At 52.8% G+C, this 19,261-nt stretch overlaps 1 protein-coding gene across 3 annotated transcripts in view; it reads left to right on the top strand.

Moving 5' to 3' along the window:
* The first annotated feature begins 3,793 nt into the window (after positions 1-3,793).
* The window catches only part of SFMBT2 (Scm like with four mbt domains 2), a 227,662-nt gene continuing 212,194 nt past the window's right edge, over positions 3,794-19,261 (top strand). The window contains exon 1 of one of the 3 annotated variants that reach the window (XM_059404050.1): positions 3,794-3,852. The gene's annotated coding sequence lies outside the window, so the exon portion shown is untranslated. Of the gene's footprint in view, positions 3,853-6,616; positions 6,713-6,875; positions 7,434-19,261 lie in introns of those variants that run through there. The other 2 variants (XM_059404052.1, XM_059404051.1) reach the window with 2 other exon arrangements.

The following is a 19,261-nucleotide window of genomic DNA, read 5'->3' as shown; positions in this document are numbered from 1 at the left end:
TAGATAAAGTTAAAAAACATGCATATAATTTTTAGCTCTTCAGCAATAATTTTTGTGGAGTAATACTTTAGGAACCCACTGTATATGAGAAACTCCTCAACTGTTATTTTTTATTCCTAATTTGTGCTGTATCATCAAGCAAATGGGAATAACATCTATATATTTTCCAATTAACAAACATAATTTTAACATTTTGTATAATTTAAGCCTCATCCATAGGAAAAAATTCCAAAGTCCTTAGGAAGCGTAACTGGGATGTGTGTGGATTTTAGAAGTCACGTAATTCATGGTTTAGCCATTGCTTAGGAATGAAATAACAGTGATTGCCAATCCGTGTGATCAGAAGTTTTTTTGCCAAGATTTTCAGAAAGTGTTAATAATATATAGAGAAATTTTGTGTGGTTAGTCATGAGATTTACATGGTTAAATTTCTCTGAGTTGGAGAGGATCATGACTTGGAAACATTCATGATTTTTACCAGGTTTTATCCTTGGTTAACTCTGCTGGATTTTTTTTCAACCTTCATCTTTAACTGATTTAGGGTGGTTTCTACATCTGGATACCCATATCCCCAAAGTGTCTGGCTTTGAAATAAAAATGGAAGTTGGAAGGTTTTGGAGGGGGATGAAGGGGCCACTTTAACTGCTCATGGGGTCTTACAGCCAATTTTCATTGGCCTCATTGGCGTCCTTGGATACAGGAGAATGGAGGCAGGAAGCAAAATGGAAAGCCAGAGCCCCTTCCAGAAGTCACGTGGAAAAAGCAATGCCAAAGTAGGACTTGGAGAAATTCCACTGTAGACCGCGCTGAGAGTCTTTGTGCTAACAATGTGATAGCCACTGCGCATTGTGGCTTTCATGACTGTTTCTTTCATCAGGATAGGTACCCCAAATGGACCTCCTGCACTCTGTTTGTAGTCACAATTGCTAAGTTACAAAACATAGAGAGTCCAGTACTCTAGAGGAACGGTAAGATAAGGTCATCCAGTTAGGGATTAGACGTTATTTTGCATTTGCTTTTTTTTTTTTTTTTTTTTAAGATAAACTAACGTTTCGAGCATGATAATGACTTCAACCTGGTAAACAAGCCTGAAGTCGCAGTCTGGCGGCAGCTCACGTCGCCACAGCTCTTAGAGAGGGAACAGGCTTCTCCCCCGTGCACAGGGGCGGTCCGGAAGTCCTGCGTAGGGAGCGGTCCTCTGTGGCTTTCCCGGGATTTGGCAAGGCCGCGGGTCCCTGAGGCGAGGGGCGTGGCCGCCCCCCCCCCCCGGGGGGGGGGGTCAGTAGCCGGGGTACCGCAGCGCTTGGGCTGGGAGCCGGGCTAGTTGGAGGAGGGGATAGGCATTCGGGGCCCTCCTGCCGCCGCGCTCTCGGCGTTGGCAGTGCCTGGTGACCCCGTCCAGGAGAAAAGCGCAGGGGTTGCGTCTCCAGCGGTGCAAATCCTCTTGGCATGGGATGGTCCCCGGTTTCCTTCGCGCCTTCCCTCCCGTCCAAACTGTGTTGAAGGAGCGAGGTGACCTGGGTGAAGGACACCTGCGAGTAGAGCCCGGGGATTGTCCGGAGGCCACATTCTGGATTCCTCCGAGCCTCGGTGCGTCCCTCTGACTCAATGTGGAGCTGCTTTACCGCACCGAGGGAGGCAGTTCGGGGATGCGGGTGAAAGGGTTGATGTGCAGGGACCGGGTGCGGTCCGATGGAGGACGCTCTGCCTTCAGAGACCTGCCGTGCAGGAGCTAGGGGTTCCAGCTTGGTGTTCCCAAGAGGAGGGGACCGGAAAGCTGGAGAGGACGCAGACTCGGGATGGAGTTTGAACTGTGTGCGTCGTCTAACCTCCCTGGGTCTCAGGTGGCACCTCAAAGAGGTGTGACGGACGGAAGAGGTCACCTCTGAGAGCGCTCTCCGAGGTGCAAGGAAATCCCATTTCCCCATACTGGACGTGCGCGGGGCCTCCCTGGGGCCAACGCCCGCCGGGCATCTCCGAGCTCCAGGGACCTCTTCACTGGAGGGACACCCCCTACCTCGTGGCTTGGCAAGAGCCATTTCTCAGCATGTCCCTCCTGCGGATCTTCCCGACAAGCTCGGGCCCCGCTGTCGGGCAGAGGACCCACCAACTCAGGACCCCGCGGATCCCGCGCGCGGTCGGACTCTGATCTCTGGACTCTATCCCAGGTCCCCGCACTGTCCCTGGCCCTTCGGAGCGCCCGCCTATCCTTGGGGACGGCCCTTGCCGGAGCTGCCCGGGCCTTGGAGGATGCACTTAGGGTGGCAGGGCCGGGGAAGGTGGGTGCAGTTGCTAGAGCGCAGGAGGCTCGGGACCCGGCTATCCTTCCGACCCCCTGAACTAGAGTGGGGGTACGGCAAGAGGGGGTTCGTAGGAAAGAGATGGACACAAAATTGAGAGACTCGGGGGGAATTTTACACCTTGTGGCTATAGTTCAACCCCCCTGACCAAACGTGTCCGTGTCGCTAGTTTCCTGGGAAATCAATTGCTGCCCCCGACCATCATCTCCCCGCGCCTCCGTACGGAGGGGCCCACCACCGGTCTTTCTCACTCGGGCGTCGCCAGCTTTTCCGACCTGGGGACGTTCCGCGCATTCTCTGCCTAGCCATTGCGCCTTAGGCCCCGGAAAGTCCTCTCGGCCTCACCCCACCCCCACTCCCCGGGCAAGGTGCCAGCGTGCCCAAGCACGCCGGCGGGTAACCCTGCCCTGCACCCGGCTGCGCGGCCTCCCTTTCGCTCCAACAGTCGCCGAGGGCCACGTCCCCCCCCCCCCCCCGCCCCCGGGAGGGAGTTTTTTCCCCACCCTACAATAGCCGGCCACGGCCAGGTGCCCTCTTCGGGCGCCCAGGCCCGGGCACCGCCCCAGGAGACGCCGTGGCGACCCTCGTTACCTGCGTCCTGCCAGGGCAATGCAGATCGCAGCTGCAAGCTCGCCCGAGCAGCCCCAACTTAATTTCCTCCCCCTAGAGGCACCTTTCCCAGAAAAACCTCTCCCCTCGGTCCTCTCCCGCCTTCCCTAGGGGACCAGGGAAAGTCCGAATCTCCATAGAAAAGGTTCCATTTAATTGCCGGGGTTTGGGGGGGGGGGTGGGGGGGCGCAGCGGGCGGGGCCGAGGCGGCGGCGAGGATTGAATTTCTCTCCGCTGCAAAGCAGCCCCCGGCGGATAAAGCGCAAGTTCGGGCACTTCGTCCAGCGGGGACTGCAGATCCAGAGCACAGTGTCCGGGGAGATATGCGCAGTTTGCCCAGATTCCCCTGCAGATGGGTGTGCGGAGACACCCCTGCCGTGAACTTTCTGCAGATTGTGTACGGAGGGAGCCGAAGGGGAGGAGGGCGGGGAGCGGGGCGGGGAGGGGGGGCGTGTGAGCGGGAGGTGTGCCCGTGTGTGTGTGCCCGAGTGAGTGTGCCCGTGTGTGTGTGTGTGTGTGTGTGTGTGTGTGTGTGTGTGTGTGTTTGGGGGTGGGGGTGTGCCCAGGCGCTGGGGAGTCGCGGCGGGGCCGCGGAGGGCGTCGCGAGCGCCCCGCAGGCTCAGGGGCTGGAGCCGTTCGGCGAGCGCGGGAGAAGGTCGTTGCCGGAGTTCGCTGCACACACGAAATAATCATCTTAAAAAAGAGTGCCGGGCATGCGCACAGCGAGGATGCCATATTGGAATGAGGCTCTAGCGGGAGGCGGAGGACCCGAGCGGGCGCGCGAGGGAGGCGGCGGGCGGGCCGCGAGCGAGGCGGCGCGAGCCGGGGCGAGGCGGCGCGAGCGGGCGAGCGAGGCCGGCGCCCCCCTCCCACCCCCCACCCCCCCCACCCCGGCGGCGCCCGGGGCCTGGGTCCCCGCCCAGGGGAGCACGAAGTTCACCAGGTAGGACGCCGCGCCGGCCGCTGTCCCCGCGCCCGGCCCGCGGGGCGAGCAGACCTCCGGCCCGCAGGGCGAGTGCCCGCGCCGGGCAGCTGCTTGCCCCCCAGCCTCGGGGAAGACGGGCGCTCGGGCCCGCGCGGCCGTGGGAGGCTGCAGGAGGGGTGCGGCGGGAGAGCGCGGCGGGAGGGCAGAGCGGCCGCGCCGGAGCACAGCCCCAAACTCCGCTCCGCGCTCCGGGTTGTCATTCTCGCTGCCCCCGCCCGTCCCCTTCCAGCCGCTTCGCCCCTCGGCTTTGGAGAACCCGGCCTCGCGGGCGGCCGTGCGGACTTGCCAAGTGTCCTCCTCCCCGGGTGCGGGCTGGCCCCTCCCGCCGCCCACCTTCCTCATTTCGGCGACGCCGCCGTCCTGGCCACCCCGCGTTCCGCGGTCGCTTCCCTCGTCGGGGTCTCTTTCTTCTTCTTCTTTCTTCTTCTTCTTTTTTTTTTTTTTTTTTTTTTTTTTTGGTGTCTGTGTTGGGGGCGGGGAGGGGGAAAACGGTAGGGTGAGGACTGGAGACCGGCCACCAAGCGTGTTGAAAACCGGTTACGCACTCGGAGTCGCCCCCTTGGAAATAGGTGCCTGTGCAGCCGAGAAGAGATTGTCAGGAGGAGTTTTCGGAGCGTGCTCCGGCACCGATGGTCTTTTTGTTGTTGTTCTTCTTCTTTTTTTCCTCTTTAAAGTAATATCCTGTCACTTGGGGCTTTCCTGTTGTCTACTCTCATGTGACCTCCTTTCAAAATTGCTCATCCGATCTAGCTTTGGAGTTTTATTTTTAAACGTGTGTGTGTGTGTGTGTTGGTAAAAATCCTCCAAAAAAAAAAAAAAAGAAAAAAAAAAGGAAAGAAAGAAAACAACTGTAGGAACCTCTTAGATGTATTTATTGATTTTGGCCCTGGGCGGCGGGAGGAGCAGAAGCGGGGCGGGGGGAGCCCGGGGAGGGGGTGGGGAGCGGAGGGTTCGCGGGGGCCGGACGCACGTCCAGAGCCCGAGCCAGACTTGCGTTTTCTTGGAAGCGCCGCAACTGCGGGGAAGGAGTGTTTGGAAACCGTGTCCGTTCCAATATGGCGGGCTAAGGTGGCTTTTAAAAACTGAAAATAAAGGTTTTGAGGTGGGAAAAAACCCCACCGGAGTTGCGGTGCCTTAGTTTCGACTCTCTTTGGCTGCTCCGGGAGCTGTTTTAGCGAATTAAGTGGGAAAAAGGAGACAGAAGGAGCTGCCCTAGTTTTTTCCGTGTTTGGAGTCTGCGTGTCCAGTCCATTGCCAAGGGGAAAAGGGGTGCCGCTGGCCCAGACTGGGGCAGCCGAACACAACTGCTGCGTGTGCTTTTGGATCGGTGTGCATCCCGGCGTGTGCAGTTGGGGGGTGTCAGAGACAAACGCCCCGAATGTGTGTGTGCGTCTTGGAGCCAGAGTAACCCGATTTGACGTGACAAACTGCTGACACGTGGTGCAGAATACATGAGGGCAGAGGCAATGATTTATTGCGGCGTTCTCGAGAGGAGCCCTCCCTGTATGCTGGCTTCTGTGCGGGGGGAAGCCCCGAGTAAAGGACTAAGTGTCGGGGTGTTGGGTGCGGTCGGGCTGCAGGCGCCCGCGGGGTTGGGTGTGCTGGGGGCACGCCGCGCTTGGTAGTGGGGGCCTCGCGCCAGAGGCGTGGGGACCCTGAGAGCAGCGCGGCCGAGAGGTGTGGGCGTGCGGGCCTCGGCGGCCAAGTGGGTAGGGTGGAAGCCAGGAGTTGCTTTTGGAGTTGAGCTCTAGGGAGGGTGGGGCATGGGAGAAGTGTTCTCGGAAGAAAGTGGCCCTTGCTTAGGTCCTGCTGGAGAAGGCTGGATCTGAGTGCGGCGTCCTCCGGCCGTGGTAGGCGAGGGGCGCCGCCGTGGCATGGGGGTTTCAGGGGTGTCCGGGAAAGACCGGCTTCTGGGGCCCGGAGGGTCTGCGACTGGAGTTTGGGGGCAAAGTCGGGGCCTGGAGGGGGAAGTCCGAGGGGAAGCAAGCAAACCCGAGCTTCCTAAGCTAGGAACGGGGATCTCCAACAGGGGTCGCCAGTGGCCAGGACGCAGCTGCCGCCGAGCGGAGGTCGCGCGGGAGGGACCCAGGGGACAGGGGGCTGTACGGCGGCTGTGCGCCCCCGCCCCGGCCCTGGAGAGGGCAGGTCCTAGGGACCTTATCGGGGCCGGCGAACCTGATGGCGCCTCGGCCCAGTGCGCGAGAGGTGTTTCAATCTCAGGGTTAAACATAGTGTGTTGGCTAGGTCTGTAGTTAGCGCAGTAACGGGGTCTCCGGGCATTTGCTGGGGCCTAGAGGGGAGATCCGTAGGGTCAGCTTGTCCTCTCCACTTAAGGGGACGCCGCGCTGCCCGAGAGGCCTGTCTCTCGCAGTGTCCCGCGGGTGGGGGTGCAGGGGAGGCGACCCTAGGATTGGAGACCCCGCGTCAGATTTTCCTTCCCACCTGGGCGGCGGGGCTGAGAGATCGCGACACTGTGGCCGGGACCGACTTGGCCCCCCGGGCGGAGCGCGCGGTGCGTCCCCGGCCCTGGCAGCGTGCGCTGGCAGCGGGTCCTCCAGGGACAGCTCTCCCGTGGGCTTCGCTGGAGTGGAAACCAGCCTAAAATGGCTCTGTGTTAAACTGCAGTTTCAGCCGGGAACCCCTCCCCTCGTCCTCCTGACGTCGCCGCTGACAAGCGCACAATTCACTCTAACGCCCCGAAACCCGCGATTTTGCACCGAGCTGTGCCGTGGAAGCGAATATACAACCGATTACAAAGAACATTCCTCAGGATTCTCGCAGGGTCCAAGTTTCCCTTTCCTGTAGGAAGGGACGGGAGGTGTGTGTATTTGGGGGGGGGGGGGGGTCGGGGGCGGAACCGAGACGCGGCAGGAGCCCGGCCGACCACCGCCCCGGAACCGGGGCTGCGGCTTGGGGCCGGGGCCCTTTCCGCGTAAAAAAACCGAGGGAGGTGCCCCGGGGACGCGGAAGGTGGCGGTGCGCAGCGAACGCCAGGGTCAGGGGCGCTCGGCCTTGACGGCATCGGTGGTGTCCGGAGTGCAGAGCCGGCGCCGGGAAGCCTGGGAGACCGTCCCCAAACTTCTGGAGACCCGCCTGCAGTTTCGCTTTCGGAATTTTCGGGATCTTTGGGTTTCTAGAGTTGGGTGGGATTCCGGGAAGAGAGGGCGCCCGGCGCTGGTCCTAGGGATGCGCGTTCCCCTTGCAGTGCAGTAGTCAGCACTCCTCACCCCAGCGCCCCCTCCTCTGAGTTCCCGGACCCCGCGGGCGCGTGGGAGGGTTTGGGGCTTCCAGCCTCGCGCGCAGTCCCGGCTCCGGAGAGCATCCGCCCCGCACCGCGTTTTGTCGGCTCCAGCGGCGCGGCCGCTGCGGATCGGAGCCCACGGGTGGGCCACCGCTTTCGACCAGGGCAGACCCTGCCTGAATCCGCCTCCATCGGCGGATCCACTTTACTTCACCCCTCCGCCCTCCCACCGACGCCGAGGGACCTGGGAGACCGATTCGAGGGTCTACACCAAGCCAGCGGATCCAGGTTTCACCAGGTCGGAGAAAACGCGAAAACCGGCTTAAATTGGTCACCGCATTCTGGGGAGGCCGCTGGGGGTGGGGAGAGAGGTTGAGCGGGTACAAAGGCGGGGAGGGGAGAGGCCTTGGTGGCCAGAAGGAATTGGCCAGGCGCTTCTTTGCGATAGGAGATTGCTACTTTCCCCCTAGTAAGCATTAAATTGGCACGCACACGCTGCTTCCGCCCTTCCATAAATAATCGGCTCAGATCCTTATCTTAGCTGGGAGCTGGGACCATGCCGCCTGCCTGGGAGGGGGGGGGAGGGGCACACCCACGCACGCCAGAAACCCTCCACTCCCCCACCAAAGTTTTCACTGTGCGAAGGACCCATTCTCCCGGCGGTGTAAACCACTGCCCCGTGGCAGGGCGATTGATTCAGCGCCCCCAGTCTAGAGAAGCGTGCACCCAGCGACCCTGTTTTGATGTGTGTTTTTCTAGAAATGCGGGCTGAGAGCTGCCAGGCCAAGAAGTGTGTTATTTCCCATCAGGCTTCCAGCACCTTGAACCTCCAACAGGCCACCCTGCTGGGACCTGAATTTCACTAATGATGGGAGTCATTGATCTGAGAGAGCTTTTCCTCTTAGTGTTTTCTAGCAGAAACCATGGTTAGTTTTTTTGTTTTCTTTCTGTTTCTTTTTTTTTTTTTTTTTAAACTTTGCTTGGTATCAATACAGAGGTTCATGATTCTTGCTTAAAAACAAACAAAGCAGAATAGGTTCCGGAAGAGGGAGAAGAGCCTGAGTGATCTTAGAATTAGCCTTTCTATTCCTCTTTTGTCCTAAGATCTTCCCGTGGCTGTCCGGGGAGCAGGGGATGTTTCTCAAATCCCATTTCTGCCTGCTCTGGCCGAGATGACATAGTTCACTTTTCTCTGAGAACTGGTGCCCACGAAGGACTCACCACGCCTGTGTTGGAAGCATTGCTCTGAGCAGTAAGCGGATGAGGGTTCCATTTCCTTGGTACAGGGTGCTTTTGGGGGGGCAAAACCCTTGAAATGGAAGTCACGCTCTGGAGGGCCTGTACTAGAGTGGAAAGGTTCTGTCAGGGTATCAGAGTAAGAGTTCTTCTCCTCTCCCTTCTCTTTGATGTCCTCCTCCTTTTAAATAATTCGTACAAAATGGTGTACTGTGGGGATCTGAATGACCTCCAGTTCTAGGGTTCTAGGTTTGGACCTTTTCTGATAGTTATTTCACTAGTGGAACTTTCGGAGTTCATCTAACAGTACAGTGGTTGGAAAGAAGAGCTTGTAAAAAGTTCTTGTACCAAAATGAAATCAGGATATGTAGTTCAAGGCACATGTTATGTTTTTTTTTTTTTCTAATTGTTTTTACATCTGCATTGCCCCAGTACAAACGTATTGTCCCTGTTTTACAAATATGGAGAAAAAATTAGGGAAATTTTGCTTGTCATAACAAACCAACCTGGGCATTCAGGATCTAACCACCGGATTTTGTGGCAGAGGAGAGGACAGAATCAGGAGGTCTGGGTTCTCCTTTGGAGATATTTCTATCTAGCTGTGTGGCCTTGGACCACTTAGAACATTTTTCTGAGCTGCAGCTTCCTTATGTGCATCGGACTGGAGTCTCACTCCGATCTCCATGCTTTTGTTGAAAAGCATGCTTCTCCATGCTTCTGGGGAAAAGACCAGTGGTTCAACACATCTTTGTAGGCATGCTCAAACAATTCATCTTTCAGACCCCTGCCTGTAAAGTACAGTGAAAGCACGATGGGCCTTGTGACTGTGGCTCAGGAAGACATTTGGTGGGTTCTGGTTCCCTCTGCAGGGGTCCAGGGCTGACACTATTGAGGGAAAGAGGCTGCACGTGGGGCTGGGTTTCACTCATGCCCTGGAAAAGGGGAGGTGTAGAGATGGACACACACACAAATGTAGCCTTCATATATAATCCGTTAACTTTTTTTTTAAAGGTTTATTTATTTATTTTAGAGAGAGAAAGAGAGTATGAGTAGGAGGGGCAGAAGGAGAGGGAGAGAGAATTTCAAGCAGATGCCATGCTAAGCAGCATTTGATCCCAGGACCCTGACATCATGACCTGAGCCAATACCAAGAGTTTGGTGCTCAAGCACCTGAGCCCCCCGGGTGCCCCTGGCTTCATATATGATCTTGATAGTATCGTGGGCTGGGCGAGGGCATTGTGGTTTTGAGCAGAAGTCATGAAGAAGTACCTGATTCGAGGATGCTTTAGGAATTCCTAAGACTGAAAGGGACTGTTCCACATAACCCTCCGTACCCCGCCACTGCAGACAGGGTGAGTGCTGGGACCTCCTTCCACTAGTATTGACCGTGTGGGTAGATGACTGTGGCCTCCTGGTAGCCTAGGGAGTAAAAGAACTAGGTCTGATGTTGCATTTACCATTCCTGCCCTTTATTTATTTAATTTTATTTTTAAAAAAGGTTATTTATTTATTTGTCGGGGAGAGAGTACGAGTGAGCACAACCAGGGGAGCAGCAGGCAGAGGGAGAAACAGGCTTCCCACTGAGTAAGGAGCCCAGTGCAGAACTTGATCCCGGGACCTGGGGATCATGACCTGAGCTGAAGGCAGACGCTTAACCAACTGAGCCCCCCAGGTGTCCCCATTCCTGCTCTTTAAGTTGGGCTGTTAGTACCGTCGACCCTTCAACAGTGTAGGGGTGAGGGGCAACAGCTCTCCCCAACCCCCAGTGGAAGATCCTCACATCACTTGACTTCTGAAAGCATAACTACTAATAGCCTGCCGTTGACCAGACGCCTTACCAATACTGTGAACGGTTGATTAATACATATTTTATACTTCTATTATACACTGTATCCTTACATTAAAGTAAGCTAGAGAAAAAATAGTTCTTAAGATCCTAAGGAGGAGAAAATAGATTTACAACAGTGTACTTTATTAAAAAAAAAAAAATCATATGTCAGTGGACCTAGAGATCAAACCTGTGTGTAAGCCAGCGACACTACCTCTCTCTGTGAGACTAGACAGGTCCCGGACAACTCCAGAGACGTGATCTTGTTGGCTAAAACGAGAGTTGGCCGTGTTGAAGTCCGTGTAAACGAGACAGGACTGTATATTGTAAATAAGGGAAGGTATTTGGGTTAGAGCTTGCAGTCGAACAGGGGATCTTACAGGATCCATAGAAGGTCACTGAACAAGGTTCCGAAGGATCTTATCAGTAGTGCTCCGATCCCGTCTGGTCAGCCCCTAATGAATTTTAATATCACGGAACACTGCATCAAAAACTAACGATGTACTGTATGATGACCAACATAACATAATAAACAAATGATTATGTTTCACCGTATACTGATCGTTAGGTCCCTTGTGTTTTGATAGGATGACATTCGCTAATCAGAAAGTTTTATTTCTTTTGTCTCTAAGGTTTCTGTCCTTGTGAGAAGATAGAGGTCATTGACAGTGATTAAGCAAAGAATCCATTGTGCTTTTCTGTTTCATTCTTTTTGATTTTCTTTTAAGGGAAATGGCACATTGGGTTGATACAGTGCTTGTGAACGCATATGGTGATATCTGTAGAGTACGGCTAATAGGAGGCCGTTCTGGTGCTGGTGGGACAGGGGAAGATGGGGCAGATTTTTATCCTGTGATTCCCTCCCCCAAAGTTTTATTGGATGAGGAAAAAAATATTTTATTATTATTATTATTATTTAATATTTTTAAGTAATCTCTATGCCCAACCTGGAGCTCAGACTTACGACCCTGAGATCAAGGGTCCCACGCTTTACTGACTGAGAAACCAGGCACCCCCAACAAAAGCCTTATAAAAAGTTACTAAGCTGTACCATGTTTGCTTTCTCCTAAATTTAGCAAATTTGTTTTTCCATTTCAGTTAAAACTGACGTATAAATCGCATCACTTTAAGCCATAATACGAGAATCTGTAATTCCAAGTATAAGTTTCCTCCAAGTCTCTTTTTAAACATAATTTAAATAAATGCTCATATAAAAAACTGGACACTTTGATCTTGTAGGTAAAGATTAACAATGAAAGCATTGTGGAATTAATAAGATTATGAACTAGCGATTTCCTGAAGATGGTGTTAAAAATAATTACTTATTTGAGCATGAACTATTCTCCAGCCCTAGTACTTACTGCTTTGTATATATGTATCCTCTATTTTATGGGAATATTACCCCATTTTACAGAAGAGACTGAGGCCTTAGAGAGCCTGAGTAACTTGGCAGCAAGTTAGGACAAGAGACAGAGTAGGATGTGAATCCTAGTCCTGCCTTGTCTTGAAACTGTAATTATTGTATATTGATTATTTAGTCCGCGTGAGACACTGCACTGAACATTTAAAATGTGTTAGCTTGCTTAATCTTTACAGGTGAGTGCTGCTATCTATATTTTATTGATAAGGAGATCAAGTTTTTGGAGTGGTTCTAGGGCATCGTATAAACAGGGTTGGTTATTTATTTATTTGTTTACTTTGAACTTGATTTGCAGTGCAGGAAGACTGGAGCATTTTCTCTTTGCATTTATTTCGGGTGGTCATGGGGGAGCAGAGCCTTTAGAGGAGGCTAAATCTCTGTATTTAAATGGGAAAGTGAAAATATTCAGTGCTCTGGGTTGGGGTAGAGTGTTGCTCCTCATCCTGTGACTTGACCATTACAGTTTTGAAAAGTGTTGCGTTTCTGAAATTTCAGTTTAATTAAAAGGTACTTGATTTTCATACACATCAGTTTCTTTTTTCTTCTCCTCCCTGAAAGACATTCCCACACTAGTGTATAGGTGAAAATAAATGGAAAAATTCTCAAGTCGTGGACAAGTGCAGAGTCGAACTCCATAGGACCTTGGGACAGCTGGGGAAGAGAGGTAGAATTTTCCCTTCTAAGTAGTTTTTCTTTTCTTTTTTTCTTTAAAAGACTTTCTTTTATTTATTTGAGAGAGAGAGAGAGCATGCGAGCGTGTGCACAGGGAGGGGGAGTGGCAGGTAGAGGGAAAAGCAAGGAGCCCAGACCTGGGGCTCCGTGTGGGGCTCCATGTGGGGCTTGATCCCAGGACCCTGGGATCATGACCTGAGCTGAAAGGAGACCCCAACCAGCCACCCATGCGCCCCAGGCTGTAGGGGTTCAGTGCAAAAAAGCAGAGCTTCCTGAGACCGTTCTAGACCGGCTTCCACTCTTGCATCGCTTCTCCAGCCCTGTGGAGAGCTCGCAGAAACGTCCCCCAAAATGACTGGAGATTGAGGACAAGGCCAGCATTCCCTTTGCATCACTGCAGTGTTTGCCCTCATTCCTGCAGGGAAGAAGCCCGGTTGCCTTTGGAAGGGTGGAGAAGTGGGAGTGAGGAGAGGAGGGCTTTGGCGGTGGTTCGCTCGCACAGTGTGAGCAGGAGGACAGAGTCAGTGGTGTGGCGGGAAGTGCACGCCGCACACGCGTCCTTCTGCGGGAAGCCTGCTTGTCTTAGCATTCAGATCCTTGCTGATGTGAACTCCCTAAGTTAGAGTTCATCTGCTTCGATCACAGTCATGTTCTGTGTTGCAGCTGAAAGTTTCTGAGATCCTCCACGTGTGCGTCCCGGCCACGTGTGCGTCCCTGATGTTGGGTAAGGAGAGCTGACATCCCCTGGTCTGGAAACACGGCCAACTCTGGAATCAAACCCAGCCGTCCTGGTTCTCCGTTCCCCTTGGAGGAGGCAGGACAGCTCCCTGTGGAGTAGCAGAGAACAAGGAGCCTCATTTTGGTCCTTGTCTTTCATTGTCTTTAAAACTTTAACTTACATATGCTTTATCCTTCCCTGCTAGCTGCACAATGCAGGACACCTTTCCCCCTTCCGTCCGTCTACGGCTGCAAACCTCAGTGCCTTAACACAGTTCATTAGATTAAGTCTGGGAGGAGCCAGCTGGGCCCTGAGGTCCTCACTCGCCTCTTTTTATGCAAGCTTTCAGGATCCAGCTCAGACCATGGGCAATGTTTTGTTTTTTGGGTCTTTATTCCATTCCAGGGGAAGCTTTAATACTCTCTCCTCCCATATACACTTTGTTTTCATGAGGAAGGTCCGTGAAAACCCAGATTCCCTGTCCCGCGTGCCTAGGAGGCGAGACTTTTGGGACAGGCCCAGTGTTTGGCAGATCAAACAGTATTGCTTGCTGCATGTTTCAGGTTCATGATCGGTACATTCCAGTGCCAAGCCCAGGTCTTCATTCATTACATCCCCTGTGTTCTGTAACCAAGCTAAATTAGGGTGTTTTTATTGACTTTGCATAACGATAGGCAATTGGATGCCCCTGGAGCCAACTTCCTTCATGCATTTAAATGATATGATTTATAAAATTTGATTTATGCCCAATTTTATGGTTATTGGTATGGCTTCAAGTAAACACCTGAAATGCTCTTCAGTTGTTTTATGAATCCCCGGGGACACTGCACGGCTCTCCACGCTGGCTTCCATGAGACGTTTTCAAGTGTGTGGCATCTCTCAGGCATCTTTGCTGTGTATCTGGGCTGCCGGAAGTAATGGATACGTAAAATCCCGGCAGAAAATTAGGCGCTGATGATTAGACATTGTCTACGCATGTCTAGCTTGCAGAAGGATCCGCTGTCAGAATTCTCTGCCTTTTGAGTTCTCACGATCGTGGGTACGACGCATGGGCTCGTGACTCCACGCACGGGCGTGTAACGTGGGATACGCGTCTCCCACAGAGACGAACGATGCCTTTGCTTTCGTCAGAGGCTTGGACGGATGCTCTGATTCATTCCAGACTGTTGGTGACAGGGAAACCCCAGGGCTAGTTCAGGATGTCAGGACCGTGCGGGAAGATGTCTGCGAATTCTAGAACGCGTGCTTTTTTATCGTAAGGCCCTTCCAGGCTCTTTGGTGTAAAGTATGTGGTGTCTGTCAGTGATAGGGTCACCTGAGGATGGTGTTCAGCCTCGGTGGCTTGGAGGCAAATTTCTGGTGCAAGAAACCCTTTATCACCACCTCGATGCAAAGACCTATCGCCTACCAGACTCCATTGGGGATCTCAAGGCCCCATCCTTGTTTAGAGCAAGGAAGTAGTTAACAGTCTGTAAATAATCCGTAGGTAAAGAGTAAGTAAGTAAGTGGGCTTCTGATATGTTGCACCGCTTCTCTGCCCTTTGCCTGGGTTTTCTCCGGTTGCGCGGTGCCCCGTCGGAAGCACTGCATCTCGTTCACTTTCTGCTCGAGTAACACATGCCGTTGGGCCGGGAGGCTAAGAGGTGACAGTGAAAACCAGGAATTAGAGGTCACGGTCTGTTCCTGTGGGAACCGCAGGCTGCCGCCAGCCAGCCAGCCCCGGTGTTGACTCCTGGAGGCCCTTTTATCCCCACATATCTTGTTTCCCAGGATTGGGGTACGAATCCGATCGTAAAGAATTAGCATTTCTTATGCCGGGGCAGCGGTGTGTGTCAGGTTTCAGTCTGTTTAGAGTGAAAACCGACGAAGCCCGGTTGACAAATGGCCAGTAAATGGCTGTCCTAATCAAGGGGACTCGGACTCCGAGAGTATGGTGGGTGTCAGCGTTTCATGAACCTTCCGCCCCACAGAATCCGCTCGTCTCACTTGATGATGGAATCAGGCAGGACCTGTTTCTTTTTCGAAAGGCGGAGTGTTGGCTGTTATGCGTCAGGAGGGGCTGGACGCAGTCAGGCGTCATTTGCGGGGTGATCCGGTGACAGGGTGGATAGGAGCAGAAGGACGCTGTCCTGGACAGTAGCGCCTGGCACCTGACGTGGCTCTCCTTCCCCAAAGCCCTTTCCAGGTGCGGTTCCTGGAGCGGCTCTCGCTGTCCCAGGCTGTTACTTGGCAGCTCATTTGCCGGCCGCTTCTTCCAAAGACGGAAGCGGTGATTTCTCCGAGATCAGATTTCGGACAAAAATTGGGTTGTGCGTCCTTCAGAATCCCCCCGATCTTTCCCCCTTTATTTGAAATATTTTGAAAGGTCTTCGCTCGGGTTGGGTGTCCTGTGCTCATTTCGAGATGCCCGGAGTAGGAAATGAGGCTGTTTTTCTGCGCGATTCAGACACAGGAGTCATCCACGGGCAGCCCGGGCGTGTCTGGAATTTCATAAGCTTTGAGTTTGGACCTTGGCGTTTTATGGTCTCTCCGGAGGGTAGTCGCTTTTCTGAGTCACGGAGAGACCCGGAGGACCGCAAACCTCTTCCCACTTCGGAGTAGCGCGTGTGAGATCATGAGTATGTTAATAAGCTACGATGCAAGTTTCTTGAACGACGTTGAGGCCGATCCCTCTGAGCAGTCCGGGTAACTCTGGGACAGTTCTTTTGTTGCTAGCGTAATGCAGTTCGCTAAAGTGAGCCCTTGTGAGGCCTCGTGACTTCCAGTAGAAAGCTTCGTGTTTTCACCTGCGCTTGAGTAATTGTCTCTGCGCAGTGAAAGAGTGACATTTATCATGTCTAATAAAACAGGATCAAGGTGAAAAAGTATATTAGTGGGTAGGGGGGTAGGTAAGGAAAGAAGAGAATTTTTTGACTCTCAGAAGGGGCGATCTGGAGCTGGACCCTCTGTTGCTTTGGATTTAAGAGAGAGATGGTTCTTGGAGCCCTCACGTGCCTCATCTCAGGGAGGAAAGGGATTGTGTGTATTTTGCGATGTCCCCTTTAAGCCACTGACAGTAGGCAGAGACCTCCGCCTTCCCTGACGGAATAGGGTGGAAGCCTTTCCAGTGTATGTTGACCAACCTGAGAGTAAAGACACTGATGGTGAGGTTTCCTCTTGGAATGACCCGAGAGACGCCAGCCAGCCCCTCGGCCCCCCTCCTCTTAAACAAGACAAACCACAAAGTGCTGCCAGTCTTCTGAGGAAGGTGCCTAACATGACAAGTAGAGACCAGTACCAACCAAGGGAACAAAATAACTTACAAATCTCTCAAAGAAGGTCATGAATCACCGCAGGGAGGGTTTAGTTTAGACTTCGCATCCCGGTAGCAAGAACCAGATGGGGTGGGAAAGGGAGTCTTCATGAGAGTTCAGACGGAGCTTTATGCAGTTAAACCGTGAAGCTCCGTAGAAGAGCTAGAGGGAGAAGCTGAAGGTAGATCTCAAGTGGAAGATTAAAAAAAATAAAATAAAATAAAGTGACAGAACATAAGAGGAAACATTAAGCAGATTGAAGAGGTCTGACATTTGATGGAATATTTGGGTGGCAGAGCAGAGAACAGAGATGAGGAAATCAGCAGTAATTCTTTCAACCATGCAAGGCCTCCTGTTTTCTACCTAAGTCCTTTCTTAGGGGACATACCTCCTCAAAAGAGAAAAGAGAGACATGGGGGACCCAGAAGAGAGGAAGTGTGACAAAGGAAAGAGAAGCCAGGTCTCAGATGGCAGAGAAGGCAGCCTGGAGGGGAGCAGAGCAGAGGCCCGGGTGGAAATTTCTTGAGATGAAATGAACAAAATGCCTATTTATGTCAATTTATCAAGAAGAGAAGTAGATAGTGGAAAAATTGTGTTTGGATGGGTGATAAGTATGTTAAAGGACACGGAAGGAACAAGATCATGACTGACTCCAGAGCACGGTTGTATGAGGACGGGCAACCAGTCCTCATGTGCCATGGGGTCAGCTGGACGTCTTCATCAACCCGCTGGGGTCACACCTGTTAGGAGGCGAAGGGCAGGAGGGAGAGAGTGCGGGGGAGCCGGCCGCGTGTGGGCACATGACGCGATGACAGCAACGGGCAAGTTCCTAAGTGAGTTACCAGCGGTGTGGAGACGAACACCAGGGCAGTCAGCCAAGTCCTGAAGAGGGAGAGCGTTCCCAGGAGGGACGGACCGCGGGAAGCGTCCGTGGAGATTGTACAAGCCAGTTCCCTTTTGCTTTTCGAGAAAAGAGACCTGGAAAAAGTAATTTGGCCAGATACATAGTTCCATAAAGAGCGTGGCTCCCCCATGAAGAGTGAACGCGAGGCCTTCGTGACAAACTGTAACTCTTACCGGACTTTTATGGGGAAGAGGGTGGCCTGACTTCGGCAGATGCGGTCGCAAAGCTCGACTTTGTGAGATGGAGCGGAGGTGACCGGCATTCTGTAAGGGACGCAGCTTCCCATGCAAGACTCTTCAACGCGGAGCTACTTCTGGGAGAACCAGCCTTCCCCTTGCCAAAATATAATATTTTTGGGGAGGTACACCTTTGTTAAATCTCTCTTGATGAAGAACTGTGTTATCTTTCTCAGCAGCCCAGACAAATGTCTTTTTCTTTTCTTTTCTTTTCTTTTTTTTTTTTTTTTAGATTTTATTTATTTATTTGTCAGAGAGAGAGAGAAAGCACGCAAGCAGGCAGAGAGGCAGGCAGAGGCAGAGAGAGAGGCAGGCTCCCTGCTGAGCAAGGAGCCCGATGCGGGACTCGATCCTAGGGTCCTGGGATCATGACCTGAGCTGAAGGCAGCGGCTTAACCCACCGAGCCACCCAGGTGTCCCAGACAGACTAATGTCTTTTCATCAAGCAGGGGATCTCCCGAGGGCAGTGATCAGCCCAGCAGCGACCGCGGCACCTCGAAACTTGCTAGAATGCAGAGGAACAAGGCAGTTCTCTGGATCTGTGGGCCATAGACTCGGAGGTGGGGCCAGCAGCCCGAGTTTCGGCAGGCCCTCCAGCTGATTCTGTGCCTTCAGTTTTGAGAACCATTGAGGCAGCGGGCACCATTCTAGCTAGTGAGGACCCCCTCGAGTGCGGGTTACCTTCCCGCCATGAGGCTCACCCGCGCATAGCGTAGGAGGCCCTGTTTTCACTTCCCGGGGACCTCGGCCTACTTGGGCTTGAAGCACCTTGGTCACCGCTGCTGGGAACTGTGACTTTTTTTTTTTTTTTTTTAAACCAAACACCACGTTTTACGTCAATCTTTGGACAAAAGCTTAGCGCGCATCCTGAGGTCAACCGTGACGACTAGAGCATCATAACCACAGACTTATAAAAAGGGAGCACGGTCCTTGTAGGGTGTGTTTGGTGGGATTTGGGCCCTAAGTGGGGGTGGTGTAGACAAGATGATGCTTACTTCCCTGTGACGTGGTGGCAGGAGTGGACAGCGTACACCAGGCCCCCTTTCCGTGGCCTCGTTTCTCTGGGAGGCTCGCATCCGTGGGATCGCAGGTGGCGTGGGTCGTGAGGCTTAGATGTGTTCCTGCATTGGGCACCTCATCTCACCTCTGGGGCTCCTTGTGAAGGAAGCCTCGGAGGTCTGCTAGCATCTATGGCTGAGTGTGGTGGACACGGCACTGCTGATGATGGGGAGAAAGAAAAAACCCTTTAATGGTCAGTATGAGGGGAATGGGGAATAAATTACCGTATTCCGTATTATAATAAAAATTGTGCCAGTCATGTTTTCGAAGAATTTTAATGACGTGGGAGAAGTGCTGCTGTGTGATGGTAAATGAAACGCGAGTTAAAATTCTAAATTCTAGGTGAGCTGAAACCCCGCAGAGAAGCTGTCAGGGGGACCTTCTCTCCAAATAAGACTAATTATTCCCAGGTGTTAGAATGATAAGTGATTTTCATGTGTTCCTTTGTACTTTTATTTTCTAGACTTCTGCAGCATGTGTATACCTTTTATGGGAAGGAAACCAGTAAATATGGTTGAAAAAGTGCAAGTGTGGGGCGCCTGGGTGGCTCAGTGGGTTAAGCCGCTGCCTTCGGCTCAGGTCATGATCCCAGGACCCTAGGATCGAGTCCCGCATCGGGCTCTCTGCTCAGTGGAGAGCCTGCTTCCCTCTCTCTCTCTCTGGCTGCCTCTCCATCTACTTGTGATTTCTCTCTGTCAAATAAATATATAAAATCTTTAAAAAAAAAGAAAAAGAAAAAGTGCAAGTGTATGCGACATTT

Source organism: Mustela nigripes, chromosome 6 (assembly GCF_022355385.1).
Source record: "Mustela nigripes isolate SB6536 chromosome 6, MUSNIG.SB6536, whole genome shotgun sequence".
Taxonomy (NCBI): Eukaryota; Metazoa; Chordata; class Mammalia; order Carnivora; family Mustelidae; genus Mustela; species Mustela nigripes.
The sequence above is the reverse complement of the archived record's forward strand: the minus strand, read 5'-3'. Positions and strand labels throughout refer to the sequence as shown.